Raw genomic sequence first — 18,952 nt, 5'->3', positions numbered from 1 at the left:
TATAAAATAGGCATGAGAATGTTTATATTGTAAATCTTCTTGAACACTGTAACACAACTGCTTGAACTACAGTTGTGAGTGTTTGACGATTCAGAATAATCTGCTTCTTTTGTCCAAGAAGTCATCAGGTAACCCTGGCAAAATTTGCTCATATAATGTCCAGGGTAGTGTGAACATTGATATGTTTGTAATGGAAACAGATTATACATATAATTTCTATTCAGAATTTGTATTTTATTTTATATAGACTAAATATAACAGATAGATTATAGATTATTAATATAGGCAGACAATGTGTGAGGGTGTAGTGTCATACACGTAACAGGAAGGGAGCACCCAAGATTCATATATGCTTGTGTTCAAAATGAATTATGTAAATCAGAGGGTCTGCAAAATCTTACAAAGATTTGTTAGTGTGTTATATACCTGGCATGGAAACTGGTGTAAGTTAGTCCTTTTTCTCCTACTAGAAGCGCATGGCAGTGGGTTTTGAACAAAGGGGTAGGGGAGGTGGAGAGATAGCAAGAGAGGGGAGAGAGAGAAAGGAGGAAAGACACATAGTAGTACTGGATTGAATGTCGATCCATCTGGTAGGGTGTCCATGGTCTTGAGGTGCCCTGGTGTGTTCCCAGGTGTTGTGAAGGTACCACTTTATAGACAGTTTTCCCTGCTGTGGATATATGTTTCTTGCTTCCTGTGCAAGTTAGTTTTCATGCAGAGCCTGTTCTTGTAGACAGAAGTGGTTCTGGAAGTGGGTCAGAGAACTTTGAAGGTGTTTGGGGGCCTTGATCCACCCATGCAGCCCATGACTGCTTCTTGACCTCATGCCTGTACCTCCACTGTACAGTGCCACTTCAGTAGCCAGAACAAGGACATTTGTCCCAGAAAAGTGTTGTCCTACCTCTGTATGTCCCCATTCTCCAGATGCATCCTGGTTGTTTCTCACAGTGTGTTCTTACCAGCAATCCTTGGCTGGCTCCAGAGCTGTCTGACTCTCGATGTTTGAGACATGTTCATCAGCCTCTGGACCTTCCAGGCTTCCACAGTGTGTAAAGAGGAAAACTGACACCTTTATCTGTAAGGCACAAGTTTAAAAACAAGCTCTGCCATTGTATTCTATTTCAACTTGACTAGGATGCTCTGCCTTTATTCAGATGTTGCTTGTTTGATTGTTTTGCTCCCATGTACTGTATTTTTAGATTGTCTGTGAAGACTCTATTCAGAAGTAACTGCCTCACTGGTTTTGTAAAAAAATGGTGTCAGAGGGAAACTCAATCCTATTCCATCCATCTTATTTATGCAATTTGTTAAACCTGAGAGCATTTTTTAACAAATTAAATTCTGTCTGCAATTTAATTATTCACTAGGTTTTGCAGTGGACTTGATTTGAAGGATTCTTCATACATTCTTTTAGAACTGTTCCCAGAAAGGAAAAATTAATTCATAGGAAGAAGTATAGACAAATATATAGGAAGTGTGGCTTGAAGATGACGGGAGATACCCTGAAGAAAAAAGAGATTAGCATATATTCTTCTTTTGGTTTCTTAGATATTTGAAATCCAAAAGTAAAATAAGTTATTATTCTTTACAAATTATTTAGATGAAAAGTTAAGCTTTTTATTTTTCTGAGTAGTATATGTTGAAAACTAAGAAGTGCATTTCACAAACTTTCAGGTTTTAAAATCTGTACTAGTCCAGAAAACAACAAAATTGTGTCATGTTTCATGCATGTATATTAATAAAAACTGTAATGTACAGGTGAGAGAGAAAGGAAAAATACAATGTCCAGCACTATTTATCTTAGTGACTTCCACTAGAGGTGTGACAAGTTGATGAACTGGTCTGAACTGGACAAAGCAGAGACTTAAATCCCCTGTGAATCTCTTTGTGCTCTCTCTTTTGTAATTTTTCTACTCTACATGAACCATTATGTAAAGAGATGAGAGCTTTCTTGGTCTGTTTGCTTTTGGTTTTGGTTTTTTTTGTTTGTTTGTTTGTTTTGTTTGTTTTGTGGTGGTTTGTGTGTGTGTGTGTGTGTGTGTGTGTGTGTGTGTGTGTGTGTGTGTGTTTTGTTTGTTTGTCTTTATAATTATTATTATGTTTTCACAAAACTTTTTTTCCAGGAAGTCTGTTCAGTATTTTCTGTCTAACCTTGCACTCTTTCCAGTATTATTATGACTCCTGCTTTCCAGGGATCTTCTAATTTTCTAAGGTGCCAACCTTCCCACTACGTGCAAAAGGAGTTGGAATCTACTTTAGAGAGACAGCATTTTCAAATACTCTCTTGGGATTTCTGGAAGGATGAAAATTATGTCTGCTGACTTTACTTTCTTCTATATCATCCAACTTACTATTTTTATGAAGTACACTGGCTTTAAACCCTGTCTAAGTCTACTTTGGGCCTATTTGCTTTGGATGTCTCCAGAACACATTTGGTTGGCTTTCATTTTGTGTTTCCTTTTCTGTAAGTACTAACCTAGATATTAATGGCCATATGCTGACCATAGCTAGTTCTGGGCAGTGCTCAGATTCACTGAAGGGTGGACAGAGCACAGTTGTGACAGCTTACTCCTTGCCCAGGTAATAACCTTATTTTACTCAAAGAGTGAGAAATTCATTAGTGACCACCTATTCCACATTCTTCTGAAAGGATTTTGGTTGAGAGAGTTGGACTTTTTAATTTTCTTTTTTTACTCTGTGAACAATACATTATGATGTTACTGGTCTTACAACATAGAAAACCAGTCCATCCTACCTGTGTTTATGAACATACATATATACTGAAATCAATATTACACAGGGCTTATAAACTAAAATATTAACTAAAATAATTGTTCTGCCAAACCACAGACATTTCATCTAGGTTTGCCTGCTAGATCAAATTCCTGTTTGTATAGATTACTTAGTAAACTATGGCCTCTAAAGGCTCAGTTTCAAAAAGAATTCATTTATTTCAAACCCAGACTGTTTAGTATTGCTGAACGCTGAGTTGTAGGTATGAATATAACATTTATTTTCCAGTGGTCTAATTTGAGAATGTAATAATGAGGTATGTGATCATGAGAGAAACTTCAGTCTTTTGGGCAGAAAAGTTAAATCTGCTGTACCTAAGTTTTCTCTTTACTTCTTTGTTTTCTCCAACTGCCAATTTTTTAATGGTTCATTTGCTTTGAAGAAGTCTTTCAAATAATTAATTAGCTTCAATAGATTAACATGCTTACCATCAAATATAAGTTAAGATAACTTTTATAACATAACAATATAAAATAACTTAGGAAGTTTAAAGCAGCCTACTCATTTCTTGAAAACCTAAACACATATCAAATCTGCAAAGAGGCTTATACTGTAAGTAAAATTAGACAAAATAGAATTATCTGACTACCAGTATTGCTCATCCTAACTTTTTAATGGTGTTTATTCAGAAGGGGTGGTCATCCAGTGTGGTGTTTCCAAACCACTGCATTCATTGTCTTTGTCTCAAAAACTTTTAAGAAACCTATATGTAGCTACTATACAAAATTCCCCTTGGGTTTGTGATCTACATAATATTTTTGTCTGTAATGTCCTCTAATTAAGAAATTTACAGGGTCATAATTTTGAATTAGTTTACTGATGGAACAACAAGTTTTAAAAAGTATGGTCACATTATTAGTTAATACTTAATCCCCAACAAGTGTCCTATAATAAGAGTTATCCATTAACATCAGCTGAGCATCTCATTCCTTAATATACTTGAATGTCCTGTAGTTTGTAAAGGTAAGGCATCAATGTTCTAGAAATAATAACTCTGTAGCATGTTCAACACATTTGAGTTCATGTTTTCATTAAAAAAAAAAATAAAAATCAGAAGTCAAGAACTTTTTACTTCTAAGGTGCCTTAGGCTGGAAAACAAAATAGTTAAAAGACATAATTTAAAGTCTGGTTTCCCAGTGCTTATTGACTCTTTTTAAAAAGGCATCAGAGTAAGCAAAAAAAGGACCCCTACGGCAATTTATTCTCCTAAATTTTTTTTTTCATACTTGTAAAAATATGTTCATAGGTAAAAAAAAAAGAAGTTAAAATTTTGCTTTTTATTCATCATCATAATCAAATAAAATGAAAAAAAGCATAACCACAGAATCGCTTATTTATTAAATTAAATGAGAAGCTGCTTAAAAATCTATTGTGGTGTTATATATGTAAGGAGAACGAAAGACGTTACAGGACAATTGATATTTCCCTGGAGGAATCAGATTAGTTCCTCTATTGTGTCTGTCCACAAAGTGCATGATATTGGTCTATTCTGCATGTTTTGACTGCATGCGACAGAGTATGGTACAGAGATTCTTCAAAGTCCCTGCTAAACTGACAACGGTCCTGAAGCATCTTCCCAACTTAGATCTAGATATATGAATGACATCAAACATCTGCTAATAATAATCTATTGCAAAGTGGGTGCATTTGTGTTTGGGTTGTTTCTACGGTCCCTCCTCCTGCCCACTGCCAAGGAATACAACGAGCCCACATGCTGTGGGAAGCAAGGCGTACTGAAGAGTGAATGACACCCTCACTGACTGTTCATTTGGCCTTTTACCACAAAGCTGAGGACTTCTTTACCACTGAGCAATTAATGATTATGTCACAGGAAATATTGATATTAGCCAGCCAGTATTTCTGTTATTTGAATAACTTTCTCAATCCTACTTCTTGGGAGCTTTCTATTTGACTAAGCAATGTTTTCTATCAACTTGGGAGGGGAAGAAGGGGAAAAAGGTCTCCTTTGAATATAACCTTGCTCTGTTATACATGAGCAGATGGCATCTTCACCTTTTTGCTGTGAACTTTCTTAAAGTTTTCAGTAAAGTTTCTAAAAATTTCTGTGCACAAGGCACTGCCAAAATTAGTCTGGTCACTTGCAACAAAGCAATTCACAGCTTTGCATAAATAATTTCATAGTAAATCCTCAAGGGAAATAAAAAACACCTCTCCTGTCTACCCTCCCCGAAAAATATACAGAAAACACTCAACCCCAAACTTAAACAAAGTAAACCCCTTACCCTCCCACAAAAATGAAACAAAAACAAAAACAAAACAAAAAAAAAACCAAAAAACCAACAACGACAACAACAAAAAACACAAACAAAAAAACCCCACAACCAACGAACCAAAAAACCAAACCAAACCACTGACAAATCCCCTAAACCACACAAAACTTTGAAAAAAATTTTTTTTTTTTTTTAAAGTAAGTTTAGAAGAGGGAACCGACCCACTAAAGAGATATAAGAACATGCAGACGGTCCTTTCTAGAAAACATTATCTATTATTCTGCAACTATGTTTCAGCTTAATTTATGCCTGTCGTGGAAAAAGCTTTCTGATGTCAGGTCTGGCTGTGTGTAGGGCTGTGAGGGGGATCAAGCTGTGCTACTGTTTAGGATTCCTGCCAAATAAGTGACATTTCCCAAGAACATAAACAGAATTTTAAAAAGTTGTCTTTGTTCTTCTTAAACAGTAGGTCTAAAAGGGACCTAAGGAAAAGAAGAAGAAAGAAAGAAAGAAGACTTATACTGATAGGGGTACATGGTTGCTAAGAAGGAAAATAACAAAGCTATTCTGAACAGGGAACAATGTTCCCTTTAAGAATAAACTATGGAAATTAATAGTTTGTCCTTTGTAAATGGTTTAATTTCCTATTGTAAAGTGTAAAGTAATTAGAATATTTTTGAAGACAAGTATTTAAATATTTAGCAGCGTATTAAAACTGAAGGAAAGGTCATGACTGGATTTAGAGTTTGCCCTATCTACAGCATGGAGGCATGGTTCAGCGACTCACTAGGGAGAACAGCAACAAGGATGACAGCATAATAAAGTACTTTACACTGACCTGTAATTTACCTTTTGAATATTCATTTCATTATTTAAATTACTGAAGTTTTGAAATTTTTTTCTATTAAAAAGCTAAAAAAAAAAAAATAGTGTGTTTGAATTGAGACAGACAATAACCAATTCCTTAATATTTTAGTGGGATTGAAATGAGTATAGCTCAAGTAAATAAGTTCCTAAGCAAGGACAGGACCTTCATGCTCTAGGGTATGATCTAATCTTTGATGAGGAAAAAAAAAAAAAAAAAAAGGAAATGCTTTGAAGGGCTTATTCCAACTTTGATCACATTAGCAATTTACAGAGAATTCTTCACCTTAGGAAATATATAGCATATACTGAAAGCCAAAATTGATCACTGCTTTATCAATCCTCAGTGCAGAATAACATTATTATGCTTTAATCCTTTGTGAAACTTAAAGAATAAAATGTTCCAATTTATAGATATATAAACTGTGTGTCAATGTGAAAAAAGAGTGAAAGATAAAAAGGTTAAAAATAAAAATTTCCATTTGATTTGAATTAAAATTTGTCAAAGGGAATTTTTATTGTATTCCAGAATGAAGAGATTACTTGTCTCCTAGATTATGAAAGGCAATTATAGAAGACAATAAAGTTTGAGAATATAACAGATAGTTCAACTAGAAATGTTCCAAATTTGCTTAAAACTGAATTTTGTTGTTCTGACCAGTCATCTTAAGTTCTCAGAATTTTTTGAGCTTATTTAGTATTGATACTAGAACAATGTTTTTTATGCGACACTTTTGAAAGCTGATACCTTGTTAGCAAAAGTTTTCATCCTCTAGGAGACGAGTCTGGAGAGCATTCCAGAGACTAAGAACACTGCTTATGAGTCTAAGAACTTTTAGCGACATTAGAAGATCTCAGACAAGTCTCTGGTTCATCAGAAGACCTACACTCCTGTCTCCAAAGCCAGAATGTCTCCATCCCTGAATGTTTAGTTTTCAGTTGAAAAACTCTAGGGTCGGTTTCTGTTTCTTATACTGCAGGTGTCACAATTTGTAGACTGTCTTTCAACTAGCCTTTTCCATTATACATGAAATTCAGAATCCCTGTTACAAAGTAGGGACCTGAGCCTGAGCTGAAGTCAGAACTTCTGATTTCATAGCTCGGGAGTTTGGTCTTGTAGTAGACAAAAGACTTTCATGTTCCTCAGTGTCTCATTGTAACATGTATTTATTTAGCACCCTCAGATCTGATATGACGCTTTTTGAGATGAAGATGAGACACAGTATATTATGCCTAGAACCTACTGATCTGTACAAAATCCTCTATTCCTTGCCTCTATTCCTTGTCAGATAGTCTTAGTCTCCCACATCTTGCTAGATGAAGTCCAAATCCTACCTGAAAGGAACATTCAGCCCATGGCTCACTCCCGCTCCCTGCTGAGCTGAGATTGCTGCAGTCTTTCATGCTGAGCCTCAGCCGCAGGGGCAATCTGTGCCCACAAATAACAACATAGTTTTTCAGGCATGGATCTGTTCCTTTCTGCAGAAAGACAAGCTCTGTGTGATAAAGAAAGGGCGATCTTTCTGCAATGAGGAAGCTCTCAGAAAAAAAAATGCACAAAACAGAGTAACAAAATAATAATTACAAACCTCTTTGTCTTTTGATAGGAAAAAGGACTGTTATACCTATAATGAAATCAAGATGATAAAATGTAATTATATAATATTTTCAGAGATATGTTTATTATGTTACTGTATTATCTGCTCTACAGAATATGCAATATGACAGGTGCACATATTTGTAATGTTAAAAATGAAAATCTGCTAAAAGAAAATATCTTAAAAATTAAAGATTACAGTAAAGCAATTGTGTTCCCAGATCTTATTTGTTTGGGGTTTTGCTGACAGTTTATAGTAATGAGTCCTTTGAGGTTAGTCACCTGGACACTTTTGTAATTTCTCAGAGGATGCAACTACAAGGAAGGTAATCAATACAAGCAAAACAATTACCTTTATGGTCTGTGTAAAAAATGTAACTCCAAATAATAATATATGAGAATTATTTCTGTAATTATCTATTTTATCACTGTACATTTTTAAGGAAATCTTTTAACAGACCCCAGGTTATAAGACAACATTGATTTTGAAACACCTTTTATGTGACTCTTCTAGATAAGTCAAGAACAGGGCTAAAATATTAAATGAATCATCTTTTCATGTATAATTTATAATCAAGTCAATTGCAAATGAAAAAAGTAAATTACTATCTTATTCATTATTAATTGATAACAAATAAAAGGTTTTGTAAGTAGACAATATGAGAATTTTCTGCAAGCTATAAACCAAAGAATATAGATTTTATAGAGCTATATTAAAAAAGATAATTTAATCTACATTCATACATTAATTTCAGATTATTAAAGGCCTCTATATGTCTTTGTCTTTGTTTCTTTCCTGAAAAATCTTTCTAGTATCTAACAAAAAAACTTCTGCTACTTTAGAGCAATTTTTTTTTTACAAATGATTGAGCTATAGGAACAACCAAAATTTATAATTCTTACCAAGAGGCAAAATTTGATAAACTTCTTGCCACCATGCTGTAAGCATAATTTGAGGCTATGGAAGATTGCTGTGTATTTAATTCTTTGTTCCTTGTCTTCTTTACTTGCTCAGAAGAAAATAGTTGAAACAAGATGCAAGTATTTGAAAGGATATCCACTGAAATTAAAAATCAGAACAGAACGTTGCTTCTTGTTTCTCTAAGAACAATATAAAATACTGTCTTTCCATAGCATCACTAGACATGTAGGACCACCTTTTTGGGAACCCTGGACAGATTTTTGCTGCATGGATTTAAGTAGTTGTTATCATCCCTTCATTGGTTCAACACTCTCATCAATGATATCAGGGCATCTTAAGTTCATGAATTTTAATAGTTCTAATAAATATGCAATGAACTGACAGCAGTCTATTCTACTCTGGATCAAAGACACAGACTATCCTTCAAGTTCACGTTTAATTTTTGAGTTATTGTCTTGCTGAGATATTCTACTCTTTATGAAAGAAACAAAATAGAGGAATGTTTGTGTTTGTTTTGTTTGTTTTAACTGAGATGATTCTGTTTGTTTTAACTGAGACAATATTTCTTATTTTGAACATCCCTCAATGTTTAGTTTTCATTTGCAAAACTTTAGATTTGGACAATTCTTAGTTACCTTTTTTTTTTTTTTTTAAGAAGAAGAAACTTTCACCGCACAGGCCCGAAAGAAAGGATGAGTCATAATTTTTGTTATTACTCTTTAACGGCATTGTAAGCACTTCTCTCTGGAGTCCAGCTCCTCAGGAGAAATTAAAATCTTAGACCAGAGTTTGACAAATAAGCATTTCATCAGGGAAGAAAAAGCATTCCACCAGTACAACTTTTCAACGCTTTAATTAAGGTGACCTGTGTTCAGGCAGGAATTAGAAATGGTCTCTAATTCTTTCCATTCCATATTTGCTTTCTGTTTGACCCTGGGTCTGTGTAACATGGAAGCCTGAACTGCTGTGAAAAATTGTTCCTAAAAAGATCACACTGACACTGAGAAACTAAACTGTAGATAATCTTTGTAAGAAAACAATATTTAAAGTAGTGCTGCTTTTTTTCTCTTGTTCTGTTGAAAAGGAGCAAACTTTTGAAAGGAAAAACCTAAGGATTTGCTTCATAAAATGTAATGCATGATTTTTTTTTTTTTAAACTGAAGTGAATGTCAAAGTGTACATTTAATAGAAAAAAAACCTTGCACAATGGAAGTCTGATACTGGATTTTGTCTAGCCAAACAGGTCCAGAAGAAACTGCAGATTTAACACCTGTATCATCTTCATTTTATTGCACTTTGTACTTGACAAAGGATGAACATAAATCCTTTCAGCTTTGTAAATTATTTTTCTTTTTTATTGTTGTTTTCTTTGCAAAAAGTAAAGGATTAACACAGAATTAGAGCAAGAATAGGAATAAATCAAAAATACAAAATTAAAATTAGATATAACTTAAAATTTAAATAGAAAGGATAATGTTGAGATATTGCTGAAAAACTGTCCCAAACTCCTTAAGACCAATGTATTTAAAATCAGGCATTCTTTATTAAAAAAACAGGGTATATCGCCACCAAAATCATGAAGAACAAGTACAGAAAAACCTGTAGATCCCTCTGGTGGTCTCTCTGGATCCCTCTAGGAGTCCTAGATCCCAAAGTTACACCCGATCATTTGATTCCCAAATATGGAGCTGAGAGCCAAATATGGATACCTAGGGTGGTTCATTATTTTCCAAGACCCTTTTTGGTCAATGTTGAACATGATCCTACAAAATAAGCATTGTGTGTTTCCATAGGCTAATGATTTTTTAGAGTAAGCGCTGCATTTTTCCCACCAGGTGAGCAAGTAATTCTTTATCCGGCTACAGAGAGACATGTTAGAAACGGCAGAAGTGACAGGTTTCACAGCCATCAGAATCTCTTTCAAATGTGAAAAATTGCAAAACCTGTCACTGTAAACAGACCTGCAAGAAATGACACGTTTTTTAATAAAGCATGTTTTCTAGTTTAATTTTAGGATTAAGCATATCTAATTGTCACTTAGACACTTTAATAAGGAATACTTCAAGAAACGCAAAGAACAGAAATGAGATATACTTGATTTTTTGTTCCTACAGACAATTCTGGAAAAGCTAAGCCATTTTATATGCCTGGCTAAAAGCTCCATTGTAAATGCTTGGCTTTAAAAGAGAAAAGGGTGGCATTTACTCAGCTAAAAATACTTCCCTTAATTCTTTCTTAAGAGAATGGAGAGAGAACCACTTTGTATAATTTGTGTTCTTTTCTCTCGATATTTTTTGAAAGTATGCTGTACAGGAGTATCCTATAGAACCTTTCTTATTTCTTCTGGAATATATGTATGTATGTGTGTATGTATGTATGTATGTATGTATGTATGGTATATTCCTGATGCTTCCTTTACTTGAGATCAGAATATTTACCCTTTCCCAAGAATGGAAGACTGATGTGACAGAACTAAGGACACCAATCTTAACCTTTTCCTATTGTCCCAGCAGATACATCTGGGTCATAATCATCAAGAAGTACAAATAGCCATCATCCTTTCTGTTGAAACTGAGCCATGAAGCTGAGTATTTTCCTTTTGGAATATCAAATAAAACTTTTTTTGCTGAATTTAACTTAACCTGTTCCCTGGGAAGCAAACTCTACAGGGTAGAGCATATTTCTGCTTTGTTCAGGAAACAAATCCTGGTTTTGCAACTGAAAGATACTTTTTCCATATTTATCTCCTATCTGAATATTTGTTGTCAAACTATTCATATAACTTCTAGACTCAATTCTACTGCATATCTGAGGCATCTTCAAAGGTCTTTAAACATTTTTTTTCTTTTAATTTTCTTCTATACCTTTCTCAGTTTTCTTTCCTTGTGTACATTAAGTTGTTACAATGACCTGAAAATTCTATTCCCTAAGAATTACATTGGATGATAATACCCTACTCCTCAATGACAATTAATTTGGATACAATCTTCCTAACCATATTTTGCTACAATTAACCTTCACAAAGTTGTATTTCCTCTCAAATATGTCTTAAACTCAGAATGTTTGTTTCAGTAAATTCCTGTCTTGCAAAAATGCTATAAATTCAATTAAAATAGAATCAATCCCTATACAACTACATATTATTTTTTTCTCTCTATCAAAGTATATTTCTAGCTGCATCATTTTGTCTTTATATTCAGATGACTTGAATACATTATTTTGCACTATGATTCCTCTGAAGCGCCTGATTCGGTCTAGAGGGAGAGTAAGGGTTATGGGATTGTTAGCATGAAATCTAATCTCTCATGGCAAATCTTGCATTCTTACACTAAGGTAACCCCATTAAAATTATAATAAATTCCTTTCACTCCATGCCCAAAAAATTCTGAAATATTTTACCACAGTAGAAAGATCAGTATATATATGTGAATGGAAGTGAAGACAGACATGCTACCTGAAAATGAAATCCATACTCGGAGTGAAAGGAACCTGCTGGCCCACATCTTGGAGGCAGGAATAGGAATTAACTGAATACTGAAATACTAATAATGTTCTAGCTCTTAATCTCACTTTCTAGAAATTAAAAAAATAAAGATACCTTTATCACAATAGGTCTTCTTGTTTGTATTAATCTAAACAGGTCACAGATTGTATGGATTCTTTCTTGAAGTTCCTAAGTTTTCTTTTGAATGCAAAATGAGGAATTCAATTCCTAGAGGCAGAGAACTGACTCTTAGATGTTAAGGAGCCAAGAATTATCACAATGAGGCTCTTTGTGTTGAGGCCTATTTTTTCTATTTTCTTACATCTGTTTAATTTAATAAATACTTCTTTCATTTCCATATAAATATCAATACCTCCACATATTCATGGTATTTGAGTGGCTCCCAAACATGAATTTAGGAAATTCTTGTGAATTCTTCATTTTACATCAATAGAAACAGAGAAACCCATAACAGGATTAAGGCCTGAAATACTCTAAGAAAAATGTTGATATTCTGAATCTTAGAACTCAGGCAAACAGTATATCAGAAACTGTCATTTGGTTCTGTGTGGGTTTTTTTAATAAATGAATATGTAATATAGTGTGGAATATTCCATGTTCTCAGAAAGGCATGGCTGTTGTTGTTCAAAGGGAGAATTTATAGGAACACCAAGGCCAAACTTCAAGTGTTGTTAAGAACAATTTTTCAAAGTTTTCTTAGCTCTGTGGTTTTATTCCCAGTTGTTCCAGCCTTGTGAAAGAAGGAAAAATGCAAGAGTTACCTTCTTTTAATTTACATTATTTTTTATTTATTTCACATCAAAATATCATTCTGTGTATTACAGAATGACTCCATTACTGAATCTACTTTGACTTGATATTTTGCATTGATGTTAGACTTGTATGACCCTTTTGAACAAGACATACTGTTTAATCTTACATTGAATTGGAATGTTTTCTCCATTCCTTTTTTTTCTTTTTTTTTTTTTCTTTTTTTTTTTTTTTTTTAATTCCATATAAATTCCATACAATCAATTTTTTTGCTGAGGAATGTAAAATGACATGGAAACAGACCAACAAGATAAACCCAAAAATACCCTAAAAATCATGTTTAAATACATAACCAGGGAAACTGGTTATCCTGCAGTCATAGAAAATAAAAATATTTTTATATATAAAAGTGTCTTTATTAATATACAACACATTTAATGTTTAAATAAATTTTAAATTTCTTTTAAAACAATATGCTTCCAGAACTAATATATTTTGTAAAATTATTTTAAAAGTTATAATTAAACTATAATTAAATTAATTAAAACTCATTATTTTAAATAATAAAATAATGCATTATTATATTATGCATACTATAATGCATAAAATATATTATGCATTATATTTTTACAGTTTGTAAGAACACTGTTATTTGCTCTCTGATTCCACATTTTCTCTCTAGAAATATCTTTCATGATCAGAAATATTCACTGAGTTTATATACTTTCAATCATCTCCAGATTAAACAACCCGTGCTCCCTCAGCTGCTCTTCATTGGCCGTGCTTTCTAGGCTCTTCACCAGCTCTGTTCCCCTCCTCTGGACTCGTTCCAGCCCCTCAGTGTCTTTTCTGAAGTGAAGGGCCCAGAACTGGACACAGGATAAGAGGTGTGGCCTCCCCAGCGGCGGGGGGTGACCACTGCCCTGGTCCTGCTGGTCACTCTACTCCTGATGCAGCCCAGGATGGCGTTGGCTTTTGGGCCACCTGGACACACCAGTGGCCCATATCTGGACAGCTGCTGGCAAGCACCTCTGGTCCCTTTTCTTTCTCTGCATTTGTATATCAGAACAGTGTTCTTTTACAGAACTGCTGTGAAGATAAGCACAATGAAACATTGAAGCATCGTGAAGATTGTTTATGCATAGATAAGAGAAACAAGGTGAAAATAGAAATTTACTAAACCAGGTCTTATTTTTGGATAAAGTATGACTTTTTGCTACTTCTTAGAAAGTAGGGGGAAAAGAAAAAAATATTGCCTAACAAAATGAAAGCGTCATACTATTTTTTTTTGTCACTACAAGTAACTTCTAGTTTAACATAACAAGTCAAATCATATAAAGGATAATAAAGACACCGGAGAATAAATTCGTTTTTATACCACACAGTAAATATTTCATAAGGTGTACTATTTTGGCAACACTGACAACTTCTTTTTCTACAGTAAGAAAGGAAATATGACCTTGTAATGGTTATTTCCTTCATTGTCAGGGCATAAAACTGTGCAGAGGGTATTTCTTCAGTAATTATATTTGATCACACCTAAAATACCAGCCAAATGCTATTTTGTTAGTGCAAAATGTAGCAAGAGAATTGAAGGACAGAAAGAGAGAAACAGATGTTCTGTAAGTATTCAAGTTATAATTAATCCTTTTTCAGATTGCAGATGTAATTTGGAAAATTATATAGATTGTTCTCAAATATTTGAAAGCTATTTGAAATATTGTGGTTATTTAGTGGTGGACAGAGCAAAAAGATCTCAGACTATGAGCAAACTGATATCTCTGACCACTGCTTTAGAGGCCACGGAAATTCATCAGCAAAAGGATTACAAACAGCTCTTTTAGGGGTGAGAAAAATTTACAAGGTATAATGATCATAGTCTTATGAATTACATGAAGTTTTAAGGAATATGTAGCACATGTTAAATGCCCAAAAGTGACTCGAATGTCATACTGACGCTAATCTGGACATGTACCACTTTAGAAGTAATGTAGATATCACAGGAGTACTGCCTGGCAATAAAGAAATATGTAAGTTATCTCAGGCACGGATGCCTAACTAACACTGGCGTAGATGTCAGCAAGAATAAAAATAAATGAGCCTATACTAAGAGCTGTTTTTCTGAGGTTAGATTCTACTTGCAGCTGAGATGCTATTTAGATCTAGTTTGGGTTGGTCTTCATAACATTACATTGCTCCAATTGTGCAGATAAATACTAAATGAGAAACTAATTGACTGCAGTGTGTTACTTCTATTTTTAAGAGGGGTGTTGTTTCAGTCTGAGCAAGATCTTGCCATAAAGAAGCAAAAGTTAAGAGAAGGCACAGGTAACATTTCAAGGGCTATCACAGCTGCACATGGGAAGAGAAGCAGGGGAATAATATATTAGGCAGAATCACACCAAGCAATATTCCTACCTAGATTGAAGAAATTCCTGGAGAAATCCTCTTTTTCCATGCCTTTAATCTGATTGGCAGGCAAATCTCAAAATGTGTTCTGCTTGACTTGTGAATATTAGCTGCTTTCTTGATAATGAATTATGTCAGATCATGAAGAAAATTTTCCTCCTTTGTTTTTTGAAAGTGAGGTGGGAAAACATGTAAAACCAGTCATTTGCATTTCAAAATTATTATTTTATTTTAAAAAATCATAAAAAATTTTTAATCAAGACCTTTGATCCATAGAAGTTCAGATATTTAGAAGGAATAAAAAAGCCCCATAATTACATTAGTTCTACACAAAAGCCAATATTCAATGATAATAGTGAATACATCCTGCACAAAAAGGGACAGAAAAAATAATGAAATAAAAAATAAAATTATGAAAGACAACCCTCCACCAATAAAAGCGAGTGCAGAATTAACTATTTATTGTAAATGAATGAACGCTAACTATGGAGTTTTCTGCTTCACGTACAGTTACCATATTTACCTCTATTGTAGCAACAAGAGAAAAAAGCTTATACATTCATAGCATTCCTCAGATTTTTTTTTGTCACTGTATTTTTAACTTTTTATATTAACTAGATGGTATGGTTTAATATTCAAATAACTTAATCTGTAGGTGAGAATATTTTTGTCTTCAATTTTGGATGAGCTAAATCTGAGATTCTTAAAGATGCAGAGAAAGCAAAGTTCAATTATGTGATAGAGCCTGTTTTCAAAAGAGTAACTTGGAGATTCAAGAAGTGTATAGGAAAAAACAGGTACATGCAGCAGAAAGTTTCACTGCCCACGATGATGACACAGTCCCCCAAGAAATCTTTCTCTATTCATGAATGATAATAACTACAGATTTTCCTTTTCTAATTCTATTGCCATGTATTTTGAAAACATCCCTACTTTTAATTTTTATTTTTATTTTAATCCTAATTAATTTGCTGCAGTATTTTCATCTTCGCTAGTGGAATCATGATTATTCAGGGAAATTAAAAAAAAAAAAAAAAAAAAGCGAGTATGACTTGGTCCTATAAACTTTCCAAAATGCAAGTCAGTTTTTCCTGGCTTCCTTCACAGAATCAATTAAAATTTATATTTTTTTTATTTGAAGCACATTACAGAATCACACAATGGCTAAAGCTGGAAGAGACCATGGTGGATCATCTGGTCCAAGCCCCCTGCTAGACCACATGGCACAGGACTGTGTCCAAAAGTTCTTGATTGTCTCCAGCAAGGGAGAATCCACAGCATCTCTGGGCAACCTGTTACAGTGCCTGGTCACTCACACAGTAAAGAAGTCCCTCCTCAAATTCAGGTGGAGGTTCCTGTGCATCATTGCCTTGGGCCCTGTTGCTCAACACCACCAAGAAGAGCCTGGCCCCAGCCTCTTGACATCCTCCCTTTGGGTATTTATACACATTGTTTAGATGCCCCTTCCGTCATCTCTTCTTGAGGCTGAACTGGTCCAACTCTCTCAGCCTTTCCTTGTAACGGGGATGTTCCAGTAACACAATCATCTTTGTTGGCCTCTGCTGGACTCACTCCAGGAGCTCCGTGTCTCTCTTGTCCTGAGGAGCCCAGAAGTGACACAGCACTCCAGAAGTGGTGTCACCAGGGCTGAGTAGAGAGGTAAGGTCATGTCCCTGGACCTGCTGGCAGTGCTCTTTCTAATGCACCCCAGGATACCATTGGCCTGCAAGGTCACAAGGATGGAGTGCTGGCTCATGGACAGCTTGCTGTCCCCAAGGAACACCTGAACCTTCTCCACAAAGCTGCTTCCTAGCAGGTCTTTCCCTGGCCTATACTGGTGCAGGTGGTGGACCCTGTATTTACCTCTGTTGAATTTCAGAATGTTCTTCTGTGTCCATCTCTTCAGTCTGTCCAGGTCCTTCTGAAGGGCTGTAAAGCACTCTGGGGTATTGGCCACTCCTCCCAGTTTTGCATCATTGGTGAACTCAGTGCGTAAGCAAAGAACAAACTGATGTTAACATCAAAAAATGAAAGACCATTTCTCCTTTGTGAGAAACAAATGTTACAAACTGAAAATTATATAAGATTCTGGTCATATCATGTACCCATATTGATACCTTAAGTTTTAGCTTTCATGTTTTCAGATTTTGTGCTGCCTAGGGATGTAGTTCTGAACCTCATATTAAGTGATAGTAAGCTCTCTTCACAGAGTAGGTAGACAAAACAAATCCTTTTCCTGCTGAGGACCACAGACAACTTTCAGCCCAACATAAACAACAGTGGACTGAAGAGAGAAAACAAGAAGGATGAGACCTCACAACCCAACACTGTAATTGGACAATTAAACCCCAACATGCAAATGGACTAAAATTTACAAGAATGTGAGACCTCGTGACCGGTTAGCCATTTTGTGGCCATTTTGGTTCCCCTTGGGTATAGCCCTGGTCAGGTTCCTGTCCTGTCCAAGGTGAATCCTGAAGGCCTTTCAAGAAATACTTTATTCTCTAGCTCTGTCCAGTCTCTGTTTAAGGTCAGCCTTCCCAAGGCATCAATATAAAACATATAAAACATATGAAGTTATAGAAAGGTAGAATAATCCTTCCTATTTTATTACTACCCTTTTTTGAAACAAAAATCAGAAAAGTAGACAACATAGCTGATAACAGAGGATTGATAGTTGATAGTTGATAAAATAAGATTCTTGTTTGTTTGTTTATTTTTAACACAAATGCAAAAATAAGGTATCTGATACAGGAATAAGAAAAATATAGCAGAGTAGCCAGGATAATGAAGTATATTAGTTGCAGGAATTGCAAGCATTGTAAAAGCAAGAAGGTAGGCAGCAACAGTCAACATGGATGTACAAAAAGCACCATCTTAAGATTGTCTGTGCTGCTGCTGGTAGTGTAATCTGCATTAATTTTGGGTTTTTTAAATATTTTCCTGTTTAAACCCATGCCTCAACTAGCTTAGTCCTGATCACAGTTGTTCTTTAAATACAAAGTTGGTCTAGTTTTAATGAAGTCCTGCTTTCTATGATTATGTGATTATTAATCTTGACTTACTTTTAAGAGTAAAACTGATACTACTTATATAATTTATATTAATTTTAGATAATATCTTCTGGTTCAGCTTTGTGCAAAATGATCAGTTACTACTGTAACAGGGGTACTGAACTGATTTGTTTGTTTTAATTTTCTATGCTTTAGTAGTTTCTAGAAGCAGAATTTGATTTGATTTAGTTCAAATTATTCAACTTATTCATCCTAGATTTATTTTAGTAAATTCCGCTAAAAATATATGAAAAGTTCTTGTCATCCACAAATCGTCCCTGTTGTTTGGTTGTTTTTTAATGTGCTGAAGTGTATGAATTCTGACTGTTTTTAAACATTGTAAAGCTTGCTTCCTAACCAATAGCACTCTGGTTCTTTTACTTACTGATTTGGTATGTGAAACTATCACATCATGATTCTCTACTGGTATCACTGTGAATTTGTACTGCTCATAGTGGTTGCTATTATAACCTGCTTGGCCTCTTGGGAGATTCATTGATTCATTTTCTTTTCCCAGACTGTTCTCTGATTGTCAGCATTGTTTCTTAATCTAGTTCATATGGACAGTGAAATTCTCTGTGGTTTAGCTTTCTCACACAAAGATATGTGCAGCCAGCCACATAGAAATCCAGGGAGAATTATCTGCTCAGAGCTATAAATCCTCTAATATTCCAATGTAACCTGGTATAATGGAGATGCTGTAACAACCTGTATCTACCTTATTGTTTTATAGCCATTGATACTGGAGGTCCTTTTTTCTTGCAATGTCTAGATCAATGCCCTCCATATGTAAGAAGGAGGAATTAAAATGTGTTTTCACCACAAGC

This window comes from Hirundo rustica, chromosome 5, assembly GCF_015227805.2.
Source record: "Hirundo rustica isolate bHirRus1 chromosome 5, bHirRus1.pri.v3, whole genome shotgun sequence".
Classification (NCBI taxonomy): Eukaryota; Metazoa; Chordata; class Aves; order Passeriformes; family Hirundinidae; genus Hirundo; species Hirundo rustica.
Note: the sequence above shows the minus strand (reverse complement) of the source record.